The sequence below is a fragment of the Corvus cornix genome, chromosome Z, assembly GCF_000738735.6.
Source record: "Corvus cornix cornix isolate S_Up_H32 chromosome Z, ASM73873v5, whole genome shotgun sequence".
Lineage (NCBI taxonomy): Eukaryota > Metazoa > Chordata > Aves > Passeriformes > Corvidae > Corvus > Corvus cornix.
In genome coordinates this window covers 24,240,327-24,255,952 of record NC_046357.1, presented here as the reverse complement: position 1 = coordinate 24,255,952, position 15,626 = coordinate 24,240,327, and the positions used below count along the sequence as shown (strand labels likewise).

The 15,626-nt window shown below is 40.9% G+C and overlaps 1 long non-coding RNA gene across 3 annotated transcripts; it reads right to left on the bottom strand.

The window, feature by feature from the left end:
- Positions 1-192: 192 nt before the first annotated feature.
- Positions 193-14,979, bottom strand: LOC109143649. 3 transcript variants are annotated; one of them, XR_005603944.1, is made up of 8 exons: positions 13,908-14,979; positions 11,524-11,572; positions 11,124-11,214; positions 8,594-8,724; positions 6,668-6,867; positions 5,897-6,063; positions 3,666-5,555; positions 1,785-2,394 (listed from the first exon to the last, which is right to left on the bottom strand). It is a non-coding gene; the product is annotated as an uncharacterized LOC109143649 (long non-coding RNA). The 3 variants fall into 3 exon arrangements; XR_005603946.1 differs by having other exon boundaries at positions 5,539-5,555; positions 13,908-14,148; XR_005603945.1 differs by lacking the exons at positions 1,785-2,394; positions 8,594-8,724 and adding an exon at positions 193-1,032 and having other exon boundaries at positions 5,539-5,555; positions 13,908-14,131.
- Between the last annotated feature and the right edge of the window lie 647 nt (positions 14,980-15,626).

The window sequence follows — 15,626 nt, the reverse complement described above, 5'->3', positions numbered from 1 at the left end:
GGTGTTTAAGAACTTTCATTCATATGTCCTTAGTAATAAAGTGCAAGGGGAAAGAAATTCAGAGCATGTATAATGCATAAGTTGAATGATTTCTAAATAGGATTGTTTCCACATTTTCTATGAGCCATCAATAGCTTTTTAATGGTCCATCCCCAAATCCTGAGAGATGGTAGAATGTGCATTATGCCCATCTGGTGTTCTGATGGGCTCCCATGATAGACAGAAGCATTTTTATTTTACTTTAGTTTTTCCAGGAACATATTCTTTTTCTTTCAGAATAAAACCCTGCTTGCAAAAAAATTACTCCCCAAAAGAGGATGGGAAGTATCTTACTAACTTTCATTTTCCTTTCAACCAAATTCCCTGTGAACTTCTTCATAAAGGTGGTGTGGATGTGCATAATTCAGATGCCAGATCTTGCTAAACCGAAGAAAAATGTCTTTTAAATTTGCATGTAGAAGCTTTAGGCTGTAAGAGATCAGACAAGGTCAGTGTCTGCCAGTCGGCTGACATAGTCTCAATTCTAAGCTGAGTCTGTATATTAACCCAGACCCAAACTGATTTCAGAAAAAAACACATGAAATGGGTTTTCTGAGTCCTAAGGTAATAGGTGCAGGTGACCTGTTAACACAGATTAGAATTTTCCTAATTTCCCAAGTGGGAGTTAAACATAATTCTAGATTTAATAACTTGCATTACAAGTACACATAAATGGCCTTTAAAAAATGAGAAATTTTGCTTTTGAAGCAGAACGATGAAGGTTGCAGCTGTATCTGTAATTTTGCAGTGTATCCTGTTTCTCTGGGTATGCATAACAAAGATTTGTCACTTTCTTCTTCTCAGAAGGTGAGAGGCATGATTCTGTGTGTCCCTTGTCCAGGTTATTTGGTATTCTTTGATCCCAGTTCTGATGTTTTGGTCATCTCACAACTCTTGCTGGGTTCCTGGCTTTTGTGTTTTGTGTTTGCTTGTCAGGGAGTGATGGAGAAAAGTCCTGGTCACTGCTTAGACCTTTATGGGCTGCTGCACACACTTTAGAGGGAAGGAGGAGTAACAGGTAGTTTGACATAGAAACTACTCTGCCTTGTGATTTTATGCTACTTTGAGCCCCCCCCACCCCCCCCCCCCCCCCCCTTGGATATTCTTGCTCTTAGTAAGATATTTTACATCTTTTAAAGAAACTTCTCCTCCCGAGGTATCCCATAGCAGCATCTCAGGCTTTTAGTCCAAGAAAGTTGCACAGCAGCAGAAACAGCTCAAGCTGGGTACCTTTGGGGAGGGACCCTGAAAAAAGAAGTTCCTGGCCAATTAAACAGTCTGAGTTTCCAAACACTTATGTGGCAGCTCAGACCAATAATATCAGGGTCTGGGGTCTTCCTGTTGCTCATCAGGTCTCTTCGTTGTCTCTGGGTGGTCTATTTGTTATCGTATTTAGCTCTGAGGCTGTGTTTTCTGCTGATAGCTGGAACTTCCTTATCTTCCAGCTCCAGCCATCTCTTGGGTCCCTCTTTCAGGGAAGTAGATAAAAGCTCAAAAGTTCAACATATCTGCATGACAGTTCACAGCCTCGAGCCTAAGGATTCAGCCGATTTAGTAACTAGTGATAAGCAGACAGCTTCAGTCCCATGTCCAATATTCCTTAACAGCATCCATCACAATCTTCTTGCTCTTCATCCATCTTGCTTGTCATCTGGCTGGAACTCCTCTAGCTTGTCACCCTCTTGAAAGAAATTTCACATCTTAAATGGCTTGCCATAGAGGGGAAAACACAAGGTGCCGAATAAAAACTTCATTACTTGTATCAGAGTCAGGGAACTAAATGTTTCTTTACCATTAACAAATCTGCTGTAGATAGGATGAAAATGAATTATATTCCCACCTGGCAATTCTCTGCAGCAAAATTCTGCTAATGCCCTTGAAAATGTGAGTATGGTCTTTGATATGGCTGCTGGCCCAATTGCTGGGATTTTCACAACATATTTAGGTTATGTGTATGATCTTGGTATCTCATAAAGTGGATGACCAAGACTCATGGCTGAGGTCTGTTCTGATTCTTGCTTGCTTCTGTTGTCTTTTTGCTGTGCTCTTTAGTTTGGGTTTTTTTACATTTTACAGTGGGTAATGCACATGTCTGAAGGAATATGGAAGTTTCTGTCCTTCTCTGCTGTGTTCTGCAGGTTTTTTCTTCCCACTGTGGATAGTCCATGCATGGAGATGGCTGGAGACAGAGAGCAACCAGCACAGGTTCGGCTGTACAGAGAAAATACCCAGCTAATTGTAATCAAATACATTCCATCCTAAGAAGCACTTCATGGTCCACCTACTTCTCTGTAGAAAGCTTCCTGTCAGCATTAGCTCTGCTGAAAAAACCCCAAACCTTCTCCAGCAGAAATCCTGTGGGCAAACAGGAAGACAAGCACTGTGGAAGATACACATTAAAGTGAACTCTAGTTTGCATTTCAGAAACTCTTTTACAGTGAATTAAGCTGAAGGTTGTCATGGATTTGAAGACCCTCATTGACTGTGATGATTTCTGGCTGGAAGGATTTGTTTATTTTGTTATTTAAGAGATTGTCCCTCTTTGTTTTTCCTGTGTGATGAGAATTGCAGAAATAAACTTCTGCCCTGCTCTGGCTGGAGCTGTGTGTGCCTCAACACTTTTCGCAGAGCATGTTCACATACCACGTTGTATATTTTTGCTTTAATTTTTAACAACAAAAAAAAAGACTTTTAGAGAAATCATTGCTAGATGGTGTGCATAGGAGTAAAGTTAAGTGCTTAGGAAGCCAGTCTTTCTCATTCTCCATCTTCCTTCCTTTTCCCACCTAAACCCAAATAAATTTAGTCACATGAAATATCTGAAACAGAGCTGACAGACACCTTGCTGGGCTCTTCCCCTTGCCTTTGCAGCATGAGGGCAAAGCAAGCACAGGTGATGCTCTAATGCCAGCCAAAACATGCTACAGCCCCTGAAAGAAGCAAGCAGTTGGAGGCACCTAAAAAGCCATGACTTTTAGGAGTTCTGAACAAAGCAACACTCTGTATTTGGGGGTGGATCGTGGTGGTTACTGCCCAGTGCTCCAATTTACTCTCTGTAAGAGGAAGTGGGAAGTAAGAAAGCACAAGAGCCAGCAGATGGCTTATCTTTTTCCTCTTGCTGACCAAAGGAACAGCTCTGACCAGTGGGTAAATCACTCCTGTTTTTCTGATGAGATGCCCAGCAATCCCTGCCAGATTTAGCTGCAGCTCTTTGACTCTCCACTCAGAAACCTGTGGAGGGAAACCTGTCTCTGATGCTGAAGGAGAGGACATCACTTACCTCACCCAAAGCATTCAAGGTCCTTGTATGTTGAACTCCTTTTAGGCAGCTAAAGCCAACTAATGCCTCCAAACAAACCGACTATACTATTAATCAAGCAAGAGAGAAGTGAACTAAGCTGTAGAGATAGCTCCACCACCTTAACATTATTCCTTTGATTCAAGTTAAAACAACAGTAGTGTTGCAAAAAGGGACCAGATGGTTCCTGGTTGGAAAGTTGGGTCTGAGTCAGCAGGACCCTGGCAGCCAGGAGGGACATCCCTGTGCTGGGGGCATCAGGCCCAGCATTGGCAGCCAGGCCAGGAAGGGGATTGTCCCTCTCTGCTCTGCGCTGCGGTGGCCTCACCTGGAGTATTGTGTGCAGTTTTGGGCCGTTTCCTTTTGTTCTTAACACCAGCAGGAATGCACATATCTTCTCTTTATTCCTCTTCTTTTTTTTGGTGGTAATGATGGAGTTAGATGTTACACATGAATATCTAGCATGGAGAGATCTATGTCTTCTACATCCTACAAATTTTAATGCCCCCCATTAATGCTCTCCCTTCGCAGAAGCCAAAAAACATTGAAAGAAGAGGCAGAAAGTATTAGTTTTGCTGTGACAATAATGTTCAGGAATAAGGATGGACAAAGTAGAGCACTCTTGGTTCCATTGACTCCCTGTTCCAAGAAAGGTGTTTTAATGGCATGGTAGTACTTCAAGGGCTGAAAACATTATTGAGACAAACATAATAACCCCCCTTATTGGCCTACTAGATCTATGAAGAACTTCAGTTCTTCACAGCATGTGTCTGAGCTGTCAGTAGTGCTTATTCTACTGAAATCAATCAGCTTCTCCACGAGACAAGTAGTTATTCCCAGTTTTGAGATGAAGGCCACCAGTCAAAAAAACCCCATAATATTTTCCAAAGGTAAAAAAAAAAAGAAAAAAAGAAAAAAAAGAATAAGAGACCATGAGCAAAATCAGCAATAGAAGACTGATCTTCATGTGTGAGAGATTGGTTACGTGAAAAGGGACATATAGATTCAGGATATACAGATTCTTTGCAGCTTACTGATCTGAGAAGCTGGCTACGTGAGAACGGGCACATAGACCCTTGCAGCTAGCTGAGCAAGGTCTCATACGACAATGCACCACGCATCCTGTGTAACAACTGAAGTTACAGAATATTACATGTATCTTGCTCAGTAACTGAACCACCATTGAGTCTTACTGCTGAACTATGGGTTTATTTGCAGAGCCAGCAAGGTTAGGTTTTGGCAGCAAAACAATGGACATCTGTGGTTAGAAGGCCAGGGAAAAAGGCAGAACTGCTGACCACGAAAGGGGGTCTAAGGAGGGGTTTAGAATCAGCTTAGTCGACGTGAACCACTTAGAATGCGCCATTACGAATATGCATAAAGCTTATTATTGTTAGTATATAAGGAGTTCTGGTACAATCAATAAATGGGATTCCTGCTGATCACTCATATTGAGCGTCTGGGTTTCCCCTCTATCGCGACACTCCACAGCTCTTTCTGGAAGACCATTAAGAAAACTTTAAAAATTAGACTTCTTTCTTACTATAAGCACCCCTAAACACCTCCACTCCAGATCTTTTCTGTGCACAGCTGGAAATATTGTCATCTCTCCCTTTTAGTGTTTCTCCGGAGTAAATGCATTGATTCTTCTCAAGATGGATTTTCTTCCATTTTCATCTGACTTTGCTCTTCTCCTGCCAGCACAGTATCCAGTATTCCAGACATTAATCATTCAGCTTATTTGTGATAAATTTTCACTAGCTCTTCTAATCCCTTAATAGCCTCGTGAGCTTTCCCATGCACATTCCAATTCTTGTCTTGGCTTTGTTGTTCAAGCACATTCGTTTTCCTCAGCCGTGTGTTATCTTCGTTCATTCAAGCAACACAACCTTTTGCCACCTTCTGGTCACTCATATCCCAGCCGTCGCCCCTTCCCTGAAATGTCACTGGCTACACAGTGCAAAGATGTAAAAACCCGTTCACACTCTGCTCCACAGACAAATTCATCAAGTGACTGAAAGCTCTACTTTGACGTCACTTCATGTTTTGAAAGCTGAAGCACAGTAAACTTACCCCAAACTGGACTGGTAAATAATGCTCAGCTTCATCAGTCACTTTCCAATTTTGTTGTTCTCCCTTTTATGACCCATACCAACTCACACTGTATACGTTTGTTACAGCATGCTGGTCTTCCTACCTACCTTCAAAGCTTGCAGAACTTTGGGATCCACACATGTCAAAAGTAGAGAGGGGAAAAAAAAAGAAGAGAGGAAAGTGTAGACTTGATCTGAAAATCAGACAAGGATTTACATGCACACACTCCCTAGAAGAAACCAATAGAAAGCACTTGAAATTCAGTTCAGTACGACAAGCTACTACATGGAACGGCAAAATACAGGAAGAAAGCTGTCCTTTTCACTCCCAAGTCTTCCTTCCCTGCAATAACATACCCCACCTATGATTTATGGGGCTGCATCCCAAATATACTGCAGTTTAAAGGTACACAAGATTCACGATACCAGCACGAGATCAACTGACACTTAGAAGCACCATTAGTACCTGCTTTCCAACCGCAGCTGGTAACCAATTGTCTGGCCAATCTTCTCTCTCCTTTCTGCTGCCACCCTTTCAGCCACAGCAACAGCTGCTAAACGTCTCGGCTGAGTGCAAAACACACGACAGGGAGCTCCATTCTTGTAGCAGTCATCAAGGATAAACTGAGGGATCTGGAAAGAAGTGGTTCAAATTTACTTTTTGAGAAAGTCACAGCTTTCTCAGCACAGGGAAACAATTTAACTGCATCTCAGTATTACACGTTGCAACAGACTTTTCAATAGGATTATAACTGCAAATATACCTGAGTGGGCATAAAATAAATTTCAAAGTACAACCTGTTTAGGGTTTTTTTTTAAAAAAAAGTTGAAGTGTCTCTCTCCTGCTTCAGAGAGATCTATAGGAAAAAAAGCCCTGCAGATAATCTCTCATTTTAACACAAAAAATGTATTACTCTGGGTACTAAGAACAGAACTAGCCTTAGAAGAAAAAGGGTTATACAAACATCACAGCTACTTTCCCTTCAATATTTTGTAATATTTTAATGAAAAAATTATATCTATCAGAAAACTGTGAGGAACCATTCATGCTTTTAGTACCTATCTGCTGGCTTAGTATTTCAAAAGCTAGAAAGTGAACTGGAACACAAGATTTTCAATCACACAGGAAAACAAAAGCCTTAAAATAGCATAGAAATATCCCTTACCACATATTACAAAATTGGCATTAGTTTAGTATAAATACTGTTATCTTTTTCATTTCATTGAGGAAACATACTTGAGTAGTTTTTCCCAATCCCGTCTCTCCTATAATCAAAACAATTTTATTGTCCTTTATTGTTTGGACAATTTCTTCCTGTTTTTCAAGAACTGGTAGTGATTGCCTGAAGGAATCGAACTCTGATTCCCCTCTTTTCACTGGGACCTGGGGGATACCGTCATTAAGTCAACCGCTTGTCTTGTTCAATTCTTTGTTTTCTGTGAAGAGAAATTAAGAATTTACTTATACAGACAGAGGAAGGTCACTAAAACACTGCTCAAAAATTATACTTAACAATTAACCTGCCTGACTTTTTCTGCACCCCTGTGGGTAAAGTGACAAACCCGGCACACATTTAGAAGTCAGACTCATAGCAACACGTCCTGTTATGGTGCTTGAAATAGGCATTTTTCAGAACAGTTATTACTTCCATAGGTATTTCAAACACAACCAGACTCTCCCAGAGCATTGCTCCATGCCAAAAAAGCCCACAAAGAGCAAAAGGAGAAAGAGAAACAAAATCCGGAGAAAACCAGCCTGGTGTATTTTGGTGGCCTTCGTATCTGCGTGCACGTTTCACATCTGCAGTTTCCCTAGAAATACACGCTCACAGAGTTCAACCTTTAAGCTATTCCATGCATTTGCCCCAAATCGTATTAATCCAAGCGCGCCGTATCGGGGGTCCTGGACGCACACAGCAGCGTGGTGTGTTAGAAAGCAGTGCCTAAGTAGCCAAAAAACGTGCACATCTTCTGAGGGAGCTGCTTCAAACCCAGCACTGTAAATGCTACTCTGTAATTCCTTGATCATTATTTTCCAGAAGAATGAAAAGCTTGCTGCAAACTCAATGATACGTATTTAACGTGATTAACAGATTCACATGCTAAATTACAAGCTCTGTTGTACTAAGACAAACACAGACTAAAAGATTAGGAGAACTAAAAATACATGCTTGAAAAGCAGAGAAAGATAAAGGTTAGACTCTTCATTAGCTTACCCCTTACATTTCTAAGACATTGTGTTTCAGTACTTTTATTATAGCTGCCCTCTGTTCATTAAACAATCCTATTAAACAACTGAAACAACTGAAAAAAGCAGCAAAGGAAGCGCTTTAAGAACAGACACCACATATCAGAAATATTTAATTAAACAAGGCATATTGGTACAAGTGTTTTCTCTTCACTACAGCCACCTCTGCACACAGAAACACAGTATAGCTCTTCCACTCACAGCTGTTAAAGCAGTAATCTAGATAAAAGTGTTGCTTTCAGAAAAACCCCAACATTTTATCAGATGTTTGTCTTCAGTGAACTCCTTCATATCCTAGAAATCAAGAAGTCTGGACAGTAGTGTCTTAAGGATCACATCTATTTTGTAGAGATCAAGAAACAAAAACTAAACTTCTTGCTTTGTCAAGTACGTGAATTTCTGTAAGCAGCACAGCCAACCTCATTCTTTCCTAAGGGTGTTCTCACACGGCATCACGGTAAGACCTGACTCTTCAATCCCACCTCATGGAACTTGTATGAAGCCACATTTCACAAATGTGCTTCCGAAAAGATTTGGCTGGAACTGGCTCAAAGATCCTGAATTAACTCAGCACAGATCCTAAATTAACTCAATCCCACCTCATGGAACTTGTATGAAGCCACATTTCACAAATGTGCTTCCGAAAAGATTTGGCTGGAACTGGCTCAAAGATCCTAAATTAACTCAGCACAAGGTAGACATCGCAATGTGCGTGATACGACTGCCCAAGTTCCTCACAACACCAGTTATAAAAGACCTTGAAAGTAAAGAAAATTCATGTGTTTGTTTAAAGGTGTATGGTAGGGCAGGCAAGGGGACAGAACAGAAAGGGGTTTGTTGTGTACTCGGGTCGTACGTTGTTGTTTCGAGTGGTGTTGACGGACAAGTCCAAATCCGAAGACACGCTGAACGTACCAGATTCAACAGCACGGGCACTTCCTCGCTCTGTCCTTGGCAAGAGTTCCGTGCGTTCCTTGTTTGTGACATGAGATAGAAACGAAACCCAAACCTCTTGGGCATGACACAGGGCTCGGTATTGAAGGCTGCTGCTTTAGAAACATCATTAAGTCAGAGGGAGAGTACTTGGAAGAAGAACAAACTACTCCTCAGTTGTGAACTGGAGAATTAAATAAATAGAAAATAAACACCCACTGTCTGATGGAGCTGGCTGAAAAATAGCTCTTAAGAGACGTCTACCAAAGCTGTGTACAAGGCTCACTTCAGCGTAATTCTGCACGGAGAGGTCGCACTGGAGCTGAACAATCGATCTATTATAAGGTTATTTTAAGTTTTTTTTCAGTTTTTCAGTTCAGCTATCTGCCAATGCATCTTCAACCAAAGTACATAATGCTAGCTCCTCATAGCTGCTCCTGTGACATTCAGAGCACATTTGATGTGCTCTGTCACCTCAGAGCACATCACAGTTATTACGGAAAATTAAACAGCTGACTAAGATAAGGATTCCTCTTACCATCTTTGGTATCAACAGTAATAAAGGAGAGCTCATAACTCATTTGAAAGAGTCACATCAGAAATCTTTAATTATGAACCCAGACCTGTTACCAGTTTCTGCCTCTTAACAGCATCATCTTGCCTTCCTACAGAAGAAACCCCCATGATCCTGAAAAATGACTCCTCAAGCCCAGTTCTGCTCTCAATTTGCAATCCTGTAAATACAGCAGGGCACAGAGGTAACTGTCTGTTGGGTTAGCTCCCATTTATACGGCTAAGAGTGGGGTGAAGCCTGAGTGCATCCTGCATAACAAAGTTCTTCATACATGCCTTGCTTCTCTCACTGCTTTTTTGACTCCCTGATGCTATCAGAGGGTGAAAAAATGGGAGAATGTAGTCACCCATGCATTGCCTGCTGCAGCCCTGCTAAAGACTGAACTGCAGTCTGCACTCAGCATATGAAAAAACATGAGCAAAGACAGAATTGTGCTTGCCCAAGCTCTTAGACATGGAGGTTTATATAGACTCTTTATACGTATTCTCTTAATAAAAATGACTGGCTGTGGATTTTCTTATTAGAATTAACAAGCTGTAAGTCTTTAAAAATTCAGTTTTCGTGATTGGCCTCAGAAATACCTTCTAATGTTTACTCAAAACAAATAACTCCTGGAATAAGAATTATTTCCTTCTATTAACATATAGCTAAATGCCCATGTATTTTTTTATAAGAAGAATTAAGAGGCAGCACAGTTTTGTGCAAAAACACATCTGCGTGTTTAAATACAATTAGGCATCCTTATTTTACCCTCCCTGGAGGCACTTCTATTATGTAGCAGGTTTTGCTGACTTTTTAATTTGCAGAATATTTCCTCTCTCGCAAACACTCCTATATTCCACAAAAGATGTCAGCTCTAAGAGAAAAAGAACTGCAAAGGAAGTTTATGAAACAATATTATCTATTACATACTGTGTTAGATAGTGTCAGATTTGACTGCAAAATAGTTTGTCTTTTTGGGTTTTGTTTGTTTGGGATATTTTACAGATTTTAAGTGTTGTAAGGCTTGTTAGCTCTTGAAATATGATGCAAGGATTACTGGTGAGCTAATACTATTCTTTAAGGTCAAGTTAATGAAAGAGCACAAGATTTATTTCTCTTTTCAGTTCCTTGACTACAAAAAGTAAAAGGTATTGCAGTATGGGGGGTTTTTAAGCATCATAGTAAATTTGTAACCAGATAGCTGTTGGCTGCTATGATTATTAGTGATCCCATCAAATAAGTTATGTATTTACACACACTTAGGGAAGTAAGACTACTGTCAAATTATAAGGAGCAATACTTGTTTAATTAATTAACTGCAGTGAAAATGGGCATCTCTTGCTTTACTGCACACTACTGTATACACTGGTAGTTCCCCAGAACTTTGGCTGCTGATGTGGGCTCTATGGGGGTGATTGCCTCTGCCCCATTTCTGTAACCTCTCCTATCATCTACTACTGACAGATCATTTCTTATTTATCTGTCTTTCCACTTCCCTTATTCACTGCCATTTTAATTTCTTTTTGAGACATCAAGGAAAAAGCCTTTTGATCAGTTCTGTCCTTGTAAAACAACCTCTCTCAGGTCCTCACTTGCAGCAGTCCAGAGCTTGGGCTGTTGAACTTCCAGGGGAAAACTGCAAGCCTTAGTGCAGCTCAAGGCATGCACAGAGTTCGGCAATGTCTCCAGAATGAAGGCTGGAAAGAGCATGATTCCCAACAGGGTCAAATATACCCCGGTTCTTCCCACAGTTGTCTCCACTACTCCTCACTCCTAAATTGAGAAACTGTAGTTTCCAGGGTGAGCAAATGACAGAGGCCAGGAGGGAGAGTGCAATGATCCTGTGCTAACAGATCTTCCTGTGTCTAGAACATGTTACAAAGGCAGCATGAAAACTGCAGGGATCCCGTGTCTTGTGAGCCTGAGGGGTAGACTGAAGGCAGAAGGATTTCATACCTGTGATTCATGTGCTTGTCTCTGCTGAAACTGGAACTGCGTGGAACTGATGTGCTTCCCAGGGAGATTTATTTATCCAGAATGTAATTTCCTGTTGGAATACCGTTTCACTGAAATATTTTGCCTAAAATAATACCTATGTTGCAGAAATTTTCTGGAGCACAGAACACATTTAACTATTGCAGTCATCAGAAAAAGGTTACTGAGGTTACCTCATGGTCACAGTCTACAAAAAGACCAGTTATCTTTACAAGTGCCCCCACTTTTTTCGATCAAAGTAGTATTTTGTTAACAGAGATACACCTTCAAATGATAGACTCAATAACAGATAGTGAAAATATTCAGTATCTTTATTTACACCTATATAGAAGAAATTAATGAAGGAAAATGAACTTCTTACTTTCTGTATCCGAATTGTGGATCCGTATGTAAGATCCAGGAGTAGCAACCTGTTTGAATAGGAGGGCAGTTTAGGATATTTTTGGAAAAAGGGGCAAACCTGTTCTCATTTATATTCATCATCACAAAAAGGTCGCACTTTTTAGGACAGTTTTACAAGGAGGTTGAGCATTTATGAAGGTGAAGAATGAGTAGGAAGCTTCTCAAAAGAGGCACCAATAAATAGTCTATTTAGAAATTAATATTCTATCTAAAATATTTTCAATCCTAGCTAAAATATCTCAGTTTCGCAGATCACTCTTGGAGCAGGAGGAGAAAAATCAGAAAAATTGGCCTGACAAAAAAGGGAAAAAAAGTATTTTCTTATTTTCTTTTGAATATACTGTTTTAAGAGTTTTCAAACAGCTCTGCTTGCTGAGAATTCCGTGGTAGAGGCTGCACAAGACTTAGATTTCTAGATGGAGCTTCTAGATGGTCTGTGATGTGAAGTGGATCTAAACAAAGTAATGTGAAGGAGGTAAGACAGTGACTTCAGACACAAGATTTTGATGAGAATTTAACTAGCAATTTCCTAGCTAACCCATGGCTCTGTTAGCAGCAGATGCAGTTGGCTGTACACAATGATGTTATTTAAATAACATTCATTTGAACTGACATTAGATGTCTGTTACTTTAAATTTTGTTACCGTGAAGATCAATAAACAGAGATGGTCTTCATCTGAAGCCGACTGAAATACAGGATAATCTCTCCTTTGATACCACCAGGCGTTGCTTTTGATCGTCACGTACGTCAAAGTCTCCAGTCCAATACCTAAGCAGTGGCAGCAATTAGACTAGCTAATCCCCCTGTCTGCCCTACAGCAACATCAGAAGTACGCATTTTCTAAGTTACATCATAGAAAATAAAGTAGGCTTCCAGTTTCACTTCCCTAATTAAAAAAAAAAAAAAAAGGAAATAACTTTTACTTAGCCCTTATATTGCCTGGGCATGGTTTATATAGGCTAGGCACAGATTTAGGTCTGGGCATATCATCCGCATCTTAGTACCTTGGTATACATGTGCAAAGTCATGTGATGTGAGAGTACCTAGTGGCCAAGCCAGCTCCACCCTGGTCCCATGTCCCAGGCTGGCCTTTGTTGTCCCCAGGGAGGTGTCTGATACCCTGGGCTGACCTGGCTGGGATGGCTGGGTGGGTCCTGGCTGCCAGGCCCTGCCATGCCTTCCCAGGCAGCCCCCGTAACCATGGATTGGGATCTGACCTGATCTGCAGAGGGTCCAAGTGATTAGAAATTAGAAGTTAAATTGTCTTATAAATTCCCTACCGTGCTACTTACAGACTGTACTAGGCTGACTCTGCCCGTAGAAATCCCGTGCCATTCTAATAATAAATTCTCTTCTATGTCAATCATAACATCCTGTTAGGAAAGCAAAGCTTTAGTTGTACCTCTGGTTTAGTGCCATCGTCACTCTGCCAATATCCCTAAGAGAACCCGTCTGTGTTGGGTGACAGTGTCACTCACATAACAGTGTCTGTTCACCAAGAACCTCATGGAGCAACAGGGAACTTTTTAGCAAGTGTGTGAAAAGGGCTGATGCAGTATCTAGGAAGTTGAAAGGAATGGTATTCTGGGCAATTGGACTCCTGATAAGTGAGAAAATCTCCTGTATTGCACACCCTGGCTACCTCGCTCAAAGGAATATTACTAAATTAAAACTTCCTGCTTGCAAATTAAGATACTGTTTGTTTTGTTGGTGGGTTTTGAAAGAGGTTAATTGAAAAGTGCTATGGCTGAATGCTATCTAGAAGGAAATTTTTCTCTTTTTTTGGTCGATTGATTTTGGTCATTTGGCAGCTTTTTATGCAGAGTGACTTAAGCTGTTTTCTACTGCAAAAGCATTTATAGTTAAATTTCGAGAGGTTTACAGTGCTTTTCTTCTTCTATTGTTCAACACCTAATTTGAGGCAGACTTGACTTTTGGAGATCACATGAACTTAAGTGTCCTGTTGATTTGGTGGAAAGTCAGAGAAGTCCAGCATCTCTAGAAATCGGGTGCCTCCTGCCCATCTTTCAGAGATGTCAGATTTTGGGTCTCTAAATGTTGGAGAAAAAGTGCAGCGAGTAGTGCTCCAGCATTGTTATTACTGTTTGCATCGACTGTCTGGTATGTGTTTATTTGCATTTGGAAATCAGGGCATTATGGAAAATTTATATTGTAGAATATAGATTAATACTGAAAAATTACAGATCCATTTAACTTATATGAAAAGACAAACAAACAAATACCCAATGGATTGACTGTTAAAATCCACAGTCTTAAATAGAAAACACACAAACTTTTCAAAAATTTCTTTTGAGAAATATCAAGCCTATTTTGCTACTCACAGCAGTTTGGAAGTCTCACTCCTTGCCCTCCTTCCTTGTTCTCTCTTCATAACTTTCTAGGCACCACACACCGCTCACAGCAGGGACACTTCAGGAAGAATTGTACTTTCTGCTGCACAGCACAGTCTGTGTTTTAAATGTGGGGGTTTTGCCATCTGAAGTTCACATTCTTGGCTGTAGGAGTGAACTGCCACATAAATCACAGCAGGCACAGGAATGTGGCGAACTGCAGCTTAGGGCATTGCTCTCCAACTGATGTGATGCATCTTTTTAAAAAACTAGATGGGCATCACGGTACAAGCCAGCAAGCTCAGCTGGTTTTACAGTCTCGCATGCCCTACCACAGCTAGGATATCAGCTGTTCCTATCAGCAAGGAGGAACTGGTATGGGGGATTTGTTATCAGGGGAAGTCAGAACCCACTGCACCAGGTTTGCCTGGGACTGGTGCAAATGCAAAAAAATTAACTACAGCTGATCCCCAGAAACGAAAAAGATAGCAGGAAAAATTCAATTCAACCAACTCAGAAATTATTCACAGTGAGCAGGGAGAAGATAAGGAATGGGTGAATTCCTCATTCACAGAGAAAGGTACTGTGTGAAGCATGTGGCTAAGATGAGAACAAAAGATGAAGTGTTATCTAGATTAGAGGAGCAGTGGGAGACTAGTTTAAAAAAAGGTGAGAACTGGCCAGCTGTGAGGCTTAGCAGATAGCGTCAGGATGGAGAGAGGTTGTTCTTGGAGATTCTCATTGCTGTATCTTGGACCCGATCTTGCTCCATTGATATTGGTGGCCTTGTCAGGAAACACTGTTTCAGGACTCTGTAAAGAATCACAGAATCAAAGAATATCACCAGATGACAGGGACGCAGACGGATACATCGCGTCCAGCTCCCTGTGGTTAAGAATTTTCATTCTTAGTAAGAAGCAGTTACTGTGTTTGCAGAATGTGTGCACGGATTCTTGTCTGTGGTATTGAACAGCTCGTCTATGGGGTCTGGCTGAGCAAAGTGGTGTTGTGACTTCACATCTTCTCCAGTAGCTGCAGTAATCAGCTGGTATCACACATCAGCAACATCCTACCTGGGACTGAGAAAAAGCGTGCGCTAAGAGTCAGACCACTATAGGTCAGAAGATGGAACATCTGAAAGGGTAGTTGCAGTATCCTCTGGTTTCGGTGCCTTGAAAGAGTGTGGAAGTGTGTTGGCTCTGTTATAAATAAAATCTGTAATTCGTGCTATTATATATATAAAACTGAAATGTGATTAGACCCTACAGAGACCGAGTTTCTAAATCCCTGCACCAGCCCGGCTGAGAGAAAAATTTCACAACACTAAAAGTATTTCTTTCACAGTAAGTGAGGATTCCACCTAGGTGGGTGTCGCGGGTTGGGTTTGTGAAACCGGGCGGAAACACCAATTTAGTGTAGTGGTTTGGTCCAAAGTACTCATTACTGTTTATCTGCTGTGAGATAAGAATTAGGAGAAATGCAAAGCAGGCACCAAACTTGAAAGAATATAAAGAAGTTTATTAACAAACCTAAAAGAGGGGAAAAAAAAATTATACCACCTTTAGAACTCTCCTCCTCTGCCCACCTTCCTCCCTTCTCCCACTGACAATGTAAAAAGACAACCCTTAAGATGTTCAGTCTGTTTACCACTTCCATAATAACCTTGGTCAGGCCATTTAGAAAGTCTCTTCTTGCTCGTGCCATGAAAAC